This window comes from Balaenoptera musculus, chromosome X, assembly GCF_009873245.2.
Source record: "Balaenoptera musculus isolate JJ_BM4_2016_0621 chromosome X, mBalMus1.pri.v3, whole genome shotgun sequence".
In the NCBI taxonomy this organism is placed as follows: domain Eukaryota; kingdom Metazoa; phylum Chordata; class Mammalia; order Artiodactyla; family Balaenopteridae; genus Balaenoptera; species Balaenoptera musculus.
Genome location: NC_045806.1, coordinates 92,325,606 through 92,336,036, shown reverse-complemented (window position 1 = coordinate 92,336,036; position 10,431 = coordinate 92,325,606). Strand labels below are relative to the sequence as shown.

Genomic DNA, 10,431 nt, shown 5'->3' with positions numbered 1-10,431 from the left:
ACTTGCTAAAGATTTTCCATTTGAATAACAATAACTTGGCCTGTACCAGGTGCCATATATGGTCCAAATGAAGGAGACAGATTTCTTACAGTATTTTAGTTTGAAAAAAGATTGCTTTGAATGAGTGTTCGAAGGTTTAAGCAGAGTGAATACCTAGGTATAATGATGGGGCTTGTGGATTTCACAGAAGGCATTAGAAAGGGTACATTTAGAGGATTGAAAAGAATGGGGGTTGGCTTGGAGGTCAGAGAGTGATTTAGTGAATGAAAGTGAAGGTGGTGGTTGTAGACCACTTCGAAAGGAATTTAGCCCTTGGCTTTAAAGAAGTCACTCAATAAATAGGAGAATCTGGAGAAAGATTGGTGTGGTGTAATGGAAGGATACGAGTTTTGGTTCTAGTTTCCTTTTTTCTCACCTGTGAAATGAGGAGGTCAAAGTTAGTAATTAATAGGCACCATTTTCTACATGCTTGCCATAAGCCAGGCATCTTAGGAGCATGATTTCATTGAACCCTCCCTCAGAAAAGCCTTATGAATGAGGTACCATTATTATTATTATTTTTTAAATATTTATTTATTTATTTATTTATTTTTGGCTGTGTTGGGTCTTCGTTTCTGTGCGAGGGCTTTCTCTAGCTGCGGCGAGCAGGGGCCACTCTTCATTGCGGTGCGCGGGCCTCTCACTATCGTGGCCTTTCTTGTTGCAGAGCACAGGCTCCAGACGCGCTGGCTCAGTAGTTGTGGCTCACGGGCCTAGTTGCTCCGCGGCATGTGGGATCTTCCCAGACCAGGGCTCGAACCCGTGTCCCCTGCATTGGCAGGCGGATTCCCAACCACTGCGCCACCAGGGAAGCCCCATGAGGTACCATTATTATCCTCAACTTACAGATGAGGAGGTTGAGGCTCAGAAGAGGTTATATAACTCGGTCTAGGGTGGTCCAAGTCCAAAGCCCAAATAGTTTTCCTCCTGCTACTCTGACTCTATGTGGCCTCCTGACTCTAGTAGTCAATGATTCTGAGTAAGGGACATTTAAAAATTTAAAAATTTAAAAATTTGCCTTGTCTTTTAAGAATGGGTGATGAAATCAAATATTCTTGTATGTGAAAAGGAAAGGAAAATAGAGATTTAAGGTGAGTTATGATATTGATGACCTTTTCCCCTAACATTACTGGGCTAGAATCACTACAGAAAATGGGCAAAATATACAAAAGGTAACTTTTTGCAGATTTGATGACTACCACCGCCCATGAATTTGCCTCTGGTCTTATGGATAATATGAATATTTTGTTCTTTTTTTCTTTTTTCTTTTTGGGAAGGTTGCTAAAGCAATTTGCAAGGATATTGTGGAGGATTTTATTTAGAGGGGATAGGAATTCGTTTTTCAAAAGAGAAAGAATGAGTTAATGAGAGACAGTAAATTCAAGTTTCATTAAAACCCTGCTGGGATTTTGATTTGGACTTTACAGATGAATTTGGGAAGAACTGAGTTTTTACTATACCGTGTTTTCCCATCCAGATGCGTTCAATGTCTTTCCATTTGTTTTGGCTTTTCAATTAATTTAAAAGCCAGTGAAATGTACTGGAATGACAAGAAATGGTTGTTTGAAAAGATAAAAAAGTCATTTCTCAAAAAATGACATTAAATCTAGCTGCAGTGGCTTTGGCCATTTTTGAAAGGAGTAGCCTAGGTTATTATTTATGTTCACAGTGAGAGCATCTTCTGCCTAGGTTTCTGATTTCACCAGTTGTTTCAGACATGCCATTGAAGACAATATTTGGCTTGGTTATTGGGTCTGAGAAAAAAAAAAAGGTCTCATGAATGACAAAGCATAACATCATTTGTCTATGCAAATATTATTATAAAGTCCTGCTGCTTGTCGTGGGACCAAAAAGGAAATTATTATTTTACAAACATGTGAAGTATGTTTAACATGCAAAGGCTTGTTACACAGTCAATGAAGAACAGTTGTTTTCTGCCCTTCCATAAATAACTAATGCCAAGAGCGGCCTGGCTATCTGTTTCAGCTTCTTGTTACAGGAGAGTAAAATGGGCAAGGCCTATGTATCAGTACCTGCTAACAGAGCTGTCTTGGTAAATTCTGTTTGCCTTCAGTTTAATTTCCATGCTTTCGGTGTCTTTTATGTTGTATTTTGAATCTGTCAATTGCACTGTACATTTTCCTAACTCTTCTCCATTTTCATATGTTTATCTCTTCTGTTTCTAATTGGACTAGTAGTTCCGGGCAAAACTTATTACCTAGGAAGCCTGATGTAGTGGCAGGCACCCTGGTCTAGGAGTCTTGGGAACTGTGGTAGGAAATCCAGGCTCTGCTACTAGTTAGTTGTATGACTAGACAGGTCATTTAACCTGCATCTGTTTCTCTATTTGTAAACTAGGGATAATAATCCCCTGTCTTCCAAACTACTAAACAATGGTGCAAATGTTCTCTCTAAAATGTCAGACAGTTGGCTGGGGGAATGTTTTGTTCCTGGGTAGTTGTTCTGGAGGGTTTCTGATGACAAGAAATTAAGCAAGGTTTATTTTGACCCTGAAAAAGTGAAAAAAGAGCAGCTAGAAATAGTGTGGATACACTTGGTTTCCTTTTTGGAGATGTAGCTCTTTTATCCTCTTCACCCGGGATGTGGTTAACTGGAGAGGAAAAGGTGGGGTACAGTAGGTGATAAAGGTAGCCAGAACCGTCAGCATTAATGAGTAGTGTAAGTGATAACGATCTTGAAAATTCAACTAGTTTCTTGTCTGATAAGTACCTCTATATCTATATTTACAGACATCCTTATACATAGGTATATATGTAGACATATTCATACATACAAACAAAAACTGATAGCTTCAGGCTCTTCCCTTTATACCTCGTAAAGTTGGAGGAACTTCAGTAACCTAGGACTGACTCAGTGTTCAGAGGAAGTTACCTAATGGAAAAGGTCTGGGCTCAGTGACTGCTAGTAAAGGAAATTGACAAGAGTACTCTTTCATTACGTGTTCTTTTTCATTTTGGTCTGATTTATGTGCTACACTGGGTCTGTTCTGTGTCTGTGTTTTAATTCCACCACTAGACACTAAGTTTGTTGAGGGCAGGGATGATCATTTCTTTGATTTCGTTTGTGTTAACCCTACTGTACATGACAGTGCTCTGTCACTATAGGTACCCAGTGAATTATATAGCCGAGAAATGATTAGTTATTTCTGGTATTACAACAAGATCTTGTAAATAAACATGACAATTAAACTTGTTGTTTGAAGTCCTGAACTTTCTAGGTCAATCTCGAAAAAGGAAGTTATGTGACTGCCATAGCAAAATTCACAGGCATATTATATATAAGTGGGTGGGCCTGTTGTAAATTGGATGAGTAATCCCACTTCAAAGAAGTAACATACAAAGGCTGTAGCTCTATGCTCTCCAACTGTGGGCCTCCAACCACGTACAGTGTCACCTGAGATGCTTATTAAAGATTCATATTTCTCAGCCCTGCTCAGATCCAGGTATCCATATTTTAACAATCACCCCAGATGATTCAGATGCATACTGAAGTCTAAGAACAACTCTAGCCTGTAATCTGAGGTGGTCACACACACACACACACACACCACACACGCACATAAACACACACGTTGTTACCTCCAGTAATTCTATGGGAAAATACAAAACAGCAAGTGAAATGACATGTCCATTCCTAGCAAGAAGAGGAAGCTAGCCCTCCATCATGCATCAGACAACTGGAAGCATACTGGCATTTTCTTTCTTTTGGTGATATATTCTTGGCAGTTTGTCGTGGCTCATTTGCAATTATGGTCTGTCTCTTTTGAAACCCCGAGACTGTTCGCCAACATTTTATTTTTAACAACAATTTCTTGAATCTCTTAGGAACAGTATTTGTAGGACTGGCTCAGAAGCAACAGTCGGGGCCAGTAAGATGTCATAGTGCTGCGGTGACATTTCCTTATCAGTTATGCGCTCTTTTGCCATTATACCATCGTGGAAATGCAAGGCATTAAGTGAAAACCCTGCATTCTTGTGATATTTCATAAGTGGGGATGGCTGGATGGGGTCTTAACGCAGTGAGAGGCGAGATAAAGGGAAGAGAGGCGTTAGCTGGGGCTTGGAGAAGCAGGATGTCTTAGGCAAAGAACGTTAAGATCTCTCTCTATAGGAAGAGCAGTGAAGTCCCAAGATGAATATCTTGACAGGGCAGCTGGAAGACGACCCGAGGGGAACTTTCATTCTGGGGTGGAGTCCTGGGAAGGGAGCGCAGGTGCGGGAGTGGGTCCATTCTGCACCTCGCTGAAATCAGGCGCCCGGACCTCCCGAAAACACGCTCAATCACCCGGCCCCGGGGAGTGGAGCTGGACCCTGCGGTGAGCCCGCGGGGAGCCGTTAGCGGGCTCAGCACCCCCGGAGCACACCGAACACCCCCCCGCCCCGCCGCTAGCGGCCCGCTCGGGCCCTCCTTTTCGGCTGACGTCGGGGTGAGCGGAGGCGGGAGCGTGGGTGGGCCGAGCGCGCCTTCGCCGGCGATTCGGCCGGCTGTGCCACACCACCGCGCGCCCCCGCTCCGCCCGCCCCTCCGGGCGCGTCTTTTCCGGGCCCGCGCCGCGCTGCGCCTCGCTCCGCCTTCTCCTCCGCCGGCCCTCCGTGTGTGCGCGCGCCGCTGCGGCTTTTTCTCCGGCCTCCGTGGCGCGCCCCTCCTCGCCCCAGCACTAGCGGGCACGCGGCTCCTTTCCACCAGCCTCTCGCGTGTCGAGCTTTGGCCGGCTGCGGAGACGCCGCAGGCAGCGCCTCCGGTGAGTAACCCCGGCCGGCGTGGCTCCTGCCCCGGCAACCCCTGCCCTGTCGCTGTGCCGGGGCCCCCGCTCCGGCCAAGCTGTCGTCCCACACCTGAGCCCGGAGGAGGTTGAGGGGACGTTTCCATTACCGGAATCCGCTCGCTTTCTTCTGGAGCCCGGGCGTTCCACCCTCCCGCCTCCTCCGGGGCCAGGAAGATTCCCGAGGTCCCGGTATCATCTCGTTTGCTGAGGTCTGGGGTCCTCGAGACCCTGGCCTGCCTCTTCCTGCCGCTCACCGCCCTCCGAGAGCCAAAAGCATCTTCCCGATCGGGGTACTAGGCTTTGCCATGACCCTTTCCAAATGAGCACATCAGGGGCTCGCCAGACCTCCAAACGACCTTTAGGGCGCTCCTGGACCTCAACTCCATTTTGTCCCCTTCGAGTCTCTCTATATCTGAGAGCTAGGGGATCTCTCTGGCCCTAGAAGCATCCGCCCTTCGAATTTGTGGGATGCCCTAGCTTCCGATATCCTCTTAGCTTCCGTATCTTTCGGTAGGTTAGAAAAACGGCTGGTTTCTAGCAGAAACATGCTCTTATTTTTTCCTGTTCTACCTATCTACATCCCTGTTCTCCATGGGTGCTGTATATTTAGCATCAGCTGTATTCACTTCCTCTTCCTCTCATTCGATTGCCCTACAGAAAAGAACTGTGGTCGATGTCAATAGCACAGAGAAGAATCGAGGAGAATATGATTCACTGCCTAACCCCCATTAAGGGGTTACATATTTTAAATAAGACGTCATTTCTTCTCTTCACTCCAGCCATCTCCTCCTTCAAAGGCATTTTTTTTTCACCCTCTTGAAATGACTTTGCTCTAATCGTTCTTTTCACCTTAAAAAAAAAAATCATCCCTCTAAGAAACGGCGAGATGGAGAATAAGGGCGAAATGGCATTTAAATGAATCCCTTTGAAAAAGTAAGCAGTCTGCTTTATTGGTTAATGGTTTAATCAACGCCTCAGTTTCCTCATTTACAAAAATGAGGATGTTGAACGAAGGTTCCTTCTAGTGTTTTGATTCTAGGACCTCTAAACTCATGCTTAGTAACATGTTGCAGCATAACGGAGATTTAACCTGATGAAATCCTCATTTCCCGGTAGTTGCTTGCCACGTTACTTTTTCTTTTATATCGCCTCTAACAAATAGTTTTAACTGCTCTTGATACATAAGGCTGTAAGCAGAGATCCAATGACTGTTCTGTCAATGAGCATATCAGTCAAGATTTTAATAGTGTGAGGCCTCTTCCTTGGATTGTAATATAGCTCATCTTTTCGATTGAAAAGAAGTGTGAGACTTGTAAGACTCCTGTAATAATTAACACCCTCTCTGCCATTTAGGTGGAGGATGAAACATTAAACTGTTAGTCTGCTCGCACCACAGAATAAAGTACCTTATTGTTCTGATAGGAGAAGTAATTTGACACCTAAAAATCCACAGAAGGTGTAATGCAACAATTAACATCTTGAATAAATTCAATTTTCCCCCTAAAAGCCCCATTTTAAAAATAAGCGATTCAGATTACGATTTTTGTTTGAGTGTTTTGGGTAGGGGTGAGATGGGTGGAGAAAGGAGAGGCTTGCCCAATTCAGTGAGAAGAGAAATGAATTGGGACTCCGGAGAGGCTCAGGTGCCAGTTCCAGTGCTGGCTGATGGTATAACCTTGAATAAGTCGCTTTACCTCTCTTCATTTTTGCATCTGTCAAAGGGTCTTGATGTTGGCAGAATAATCCGTATAAGTCCCCCAATTTGAAAAAAAAAAAAAAATATATATATATATATATATATCACAATTTGCGTTAAGGCTGTGCCGTAAATCCTTAGTTAAAATAAGCTAAGGTAAATCCTTAGTTACTTAGAACGTTTTTCTGAAAGATCTGCTTACACTAGTTCCAATCTATATATGCATAATTCTTAATTCATCCTTATCAAATGAATGACTATATGTGGAAGTCTATAAATTGGGAAGCATTTTACAAAAGTCAGGTATTGCTAACTTAGGCTTGCAAGTGAAGGGTGTGCATACCACACTTTTTTTTTTTTTAAACATTCAGGGCTCTTAAGAAATTTGTACGGGAATGTGTACATACTGCCTTGTAACTGTAATTGGCTAGGCGCTTGAAAAGACTATGCAGGCATCTCAGTCATTCATTCATTTGTTCGTTCATTCAACTTATCTTGTTCCTCCATCTGTCACGTATTTTGTGCCAGGCCACTAGGATATGATGGTTAAGAAGACAATCCTTACCCTGCAAGGTTTAGTTTTATAGTCCAGGATGGAGGTGATGATGGTGGGAGTTTTGGAGAGACAGTTTTTATGTCAGTTTATTTTTATTAACAACAGTCAAATCAGGAACAGAAGCAAAATCCTGGGGAAGTTAAGGCTCCCCAGGGGAGGAGGAGATGATTGTATTAATTGTAGCCTGTAGACTCTCTTCTTGGCATTCCTTTTTTTTTTTTCTTTCCTTGACTTTCAGTTATTGAGACTTTAGCAAAAATGAAAGCTTTATTTTTTCCACTCCTGCTATTGGCTGGTCTTATATATTCTTTTTCTTCCTTTCTCTTTTAACTGTTTATTTTAAGATAGTTGTAGCTTCTCATACAATCATAAAAATAATCCCCTTTAATTTTCCCCAGTGGTAACATCTGGCATAACTGTAGCATAATGTCACAAGGAAACTGAGACAGATACAGGCCATCCACCTGATTCAGAGATCTCCAGTTTTACATCCACTCACTTGCGTGTGTGTATTTAGTTCTATGCAGTGTTACCATATGTGTAAATTTGTGTGACTACCACCACAGTCAAGGTACAGAACAATTCCAACACCCCAAAGGTCTCTAATGTTGCCCTTTTATAGCCACAGCCACCTCCCTCCCTCCCTGATCCCTGGCAACCACTGATCTGTTTTCCTTGCCTATAATTTTGTCATTTCAAGAATGGTATACAAATGAAATCATGTGATATGTAATCTTTTGAGATTGACTATTTTTCACTCCGTGTAATTCCCTGGAGATTCATGCAGGGAATGTGTCCTGTATCAATAGTTAGTTCCTTTTCATTCCTGAGTTGTATTCCATGCTGTGGATGTATTATAGTTTAATCGTTCACCCATTGAAGGACATCTGGCTATTTCCCGTATTTTGTAACCTATTATGAATAAAGCTCCTATGAACAATTGTGTACTGGTTTTTGTATGAACATAAATTTCCATTTCTCTAGGATAGTTGCCCAAGAGTGCAGTTGCTGTTCGTATGGTAGTTGCACGTTTAGTTTTATAAGGAACTGCCGAACTGCTTTCCAGAGTGACTGTGCCATCTTACATACCCCCGCCCGTGCCCCAGCAGTGCTCATCCTTGCTAACACTTGGTGTTGTCACTATTTTTTATTTTAGCCATTCTGATAGATATGTATATAGTGATATCTTGCATAGTTTTAATTTGCATTTCCCTGGTGGCTAATGATGTTGAACATCTTTTCATGTGCTTATCTGCCATCTCTGTATTTTCATCAGTGAAATGTGTGGTCATGTCTTTTGTCCATTTTCTAGTTGGATTTTTTTTTTTTTTTTTTTACTGTTGAGTTCTGAGAGTTCTTTATATATTCTTAATACTAGTGCTTTGTTGGCTACATGGTTTGCAAATATCTTCTCCCATCCTGCAGCTTGCCTTTTCGTCGTCTTCACAGGGAGGTTTCGCAGAACAAAAATCTTCAGTTTTGATGAGGTCCAGTTTATCAATTTTTCCTTTTATGGATCATGCCTTTGGTGTCAAGGGGTCTTATGTACCTTTGTTATTTAATTTTATTCCTTGCTGTTCTGTATAACATCCAGTACTTCTGTAAGCAGTGTGAATATTTTTTTCTTTGAGCAATCCTGGAGCTCAGATGTATTCTTCGAACTAGTGGTCTTGATGACTTACAGTGTGTGTACATACTCATATACGTGCTCTCACTATATTAAAATGGCTAAAAAAAAAAAATAAAAAAAAAAAATAAAAAAAAAAAATGGCTGCCATCCTTTTGTGCCTTAAAATATAATTTCTGCCTTACCAGGCAGTCAAATGAAACATTAAAATTAATATTTTAAAATTAAGTAGACACGTCATATGCCAAGGAGATTTTTGGTTTCACTTTCTAATTTTAAAATATTTTGGCAAAACTGTATAGTTTCTAATCAACATTTGTGGTAAGTAGTCCAAAGAAAAAAAATCGTGTTTTCATTTAAATGTACTTTGAAAGTGTGCGTCTGCATTTTAAGTAGTGAAGTTGCGAATATGATGATAGATTTAGTAGGCTTTTGCTACTCAGAATAGTGAATAGAAGACTGTTGAATTTGTCTGTCTAGACTGCATGTTTTTCTTTTATAGTAGCTACTTAATGTTCATTTTAATTATCTTTTAAAATGAGCATTAGTTTTAAGGTGACTTACAGTGTTATATTTTGAAAAATATATGTGCTCATATTATGAGAACTTACAGGAAGAGCTTAGTGATCGATTTTTAGAGTATTCATTTCTGTAAGGTGGTACTGACATTATTACTTGTCCCTTCAGCGTCACCATATTTGCTCAAATAAGTGTATAGCCAGGGTAGTGGATTTGAAAAAGATCAATCATTGGTATAAGACAAGGGCTGGTAAAATACTGCTGGTGGCCAAATCCTGCCCACCACCTGTTTTTATGAATAAAAACATCCACTCATTTATGTATTGTCTGGCTGCATTCAAAATACAATGTCAGAGTTGAAACAGAGAACTTACGGCCCTAAAAGCCAATTTACTCTCTGGTAAATTTTACCCAAAAAGTTTGCCCAGAGATTAAAGCAACCTTAAAAATTATTGAGTCTCTATGTTATAAAGGAAATTTGACAAACTTTACCTTGACTTTTAGTATCTTTTAGGTATATTTCCATGGGAAATTGTGGTTCAGAACAGTGTATTCATTTTCTTTAACTAAGTCTGAAGGCACTGTCGTCTAGGAGCAGCATTAAGGAATGGATAGAGGGTTGGGAAGGCTGATTTTGTTGTCGTTGTCGTCAAGTGTGCGGTATTTCAGTGTGAATGTCAATTTACAAGCATGGCAAATAGTGAGATTCAGAAGCAGGCCTATCCAGTTGCGATGTCCTTTGGAGAGCCTGCTGTGAGCCAGAGTGGTAATGACGGAGCCAGGTATGGCAGTACTGTTGCTCCTGCTCCGCAAACTTCTGTGATCTTTAAATACATAGTAGTTCGAGCCTATCAAGCTGACCTTAAGACTGTTGGTTTATTATTTTGTTTGCACAGCTTCCTTTCGTAAGTTAGAAGTTCATACTTTAGTTGTTTTAAACGTCCTACCTACAAGTAATGTTGAAAATGGAAATTGAGTTAGCACCGTGGGCTGTATATTTGGAAAGAAATGGATCTCAGCCTCACATCATACACAAAGATACATTAAGGATGTATTTTAAACATCTAAGTATATATTTTTAAAATTTCTGGAAAGCACAAGACACCATAACAAAGTTAAAAAGGCATATGACAGACTGGGGGAAAATAACTTCTACATATGCACTGGAAGCTTTTGTTGACTTCTACTTAACTGACTCACCATATTAA

At 41.3% G+C, this 10,431-nt stretch overlaps 1 protein-coding gene across 7 annotated transcripts in view; it reads left to right on the top strand.

Annotated features, from left to right (window-relative positions):
• The first annotated feature begins 4,610 nt into the window (after positions 1 to 4,610).
• ACSL4 (acyl-CoA synthetase long chain family member 4) overlaps positions 4,611 to 10,431 on the top strand; it is a 76,729-nt gene continuing 70,908 nt past the window's right edge. For 4 of the 7 annotated variants that reach the window (XM_036839429.1, XM_036839426.1, XM_036839425.1 and 1 more), the window contains exon 1: positions 4,618 to 4,801. The gene's annotated coding sequence lies outside the window, so the exon portion shown is untranslated. Of the gene's footprint in view, positions 4,802 to 10,431 lie in introns of all 7 variants that reach the window. The other 3 variants (XM_036839424.1, XM_036839423.1, XM_036839428.1) reach the window with 2 other exon arrangements.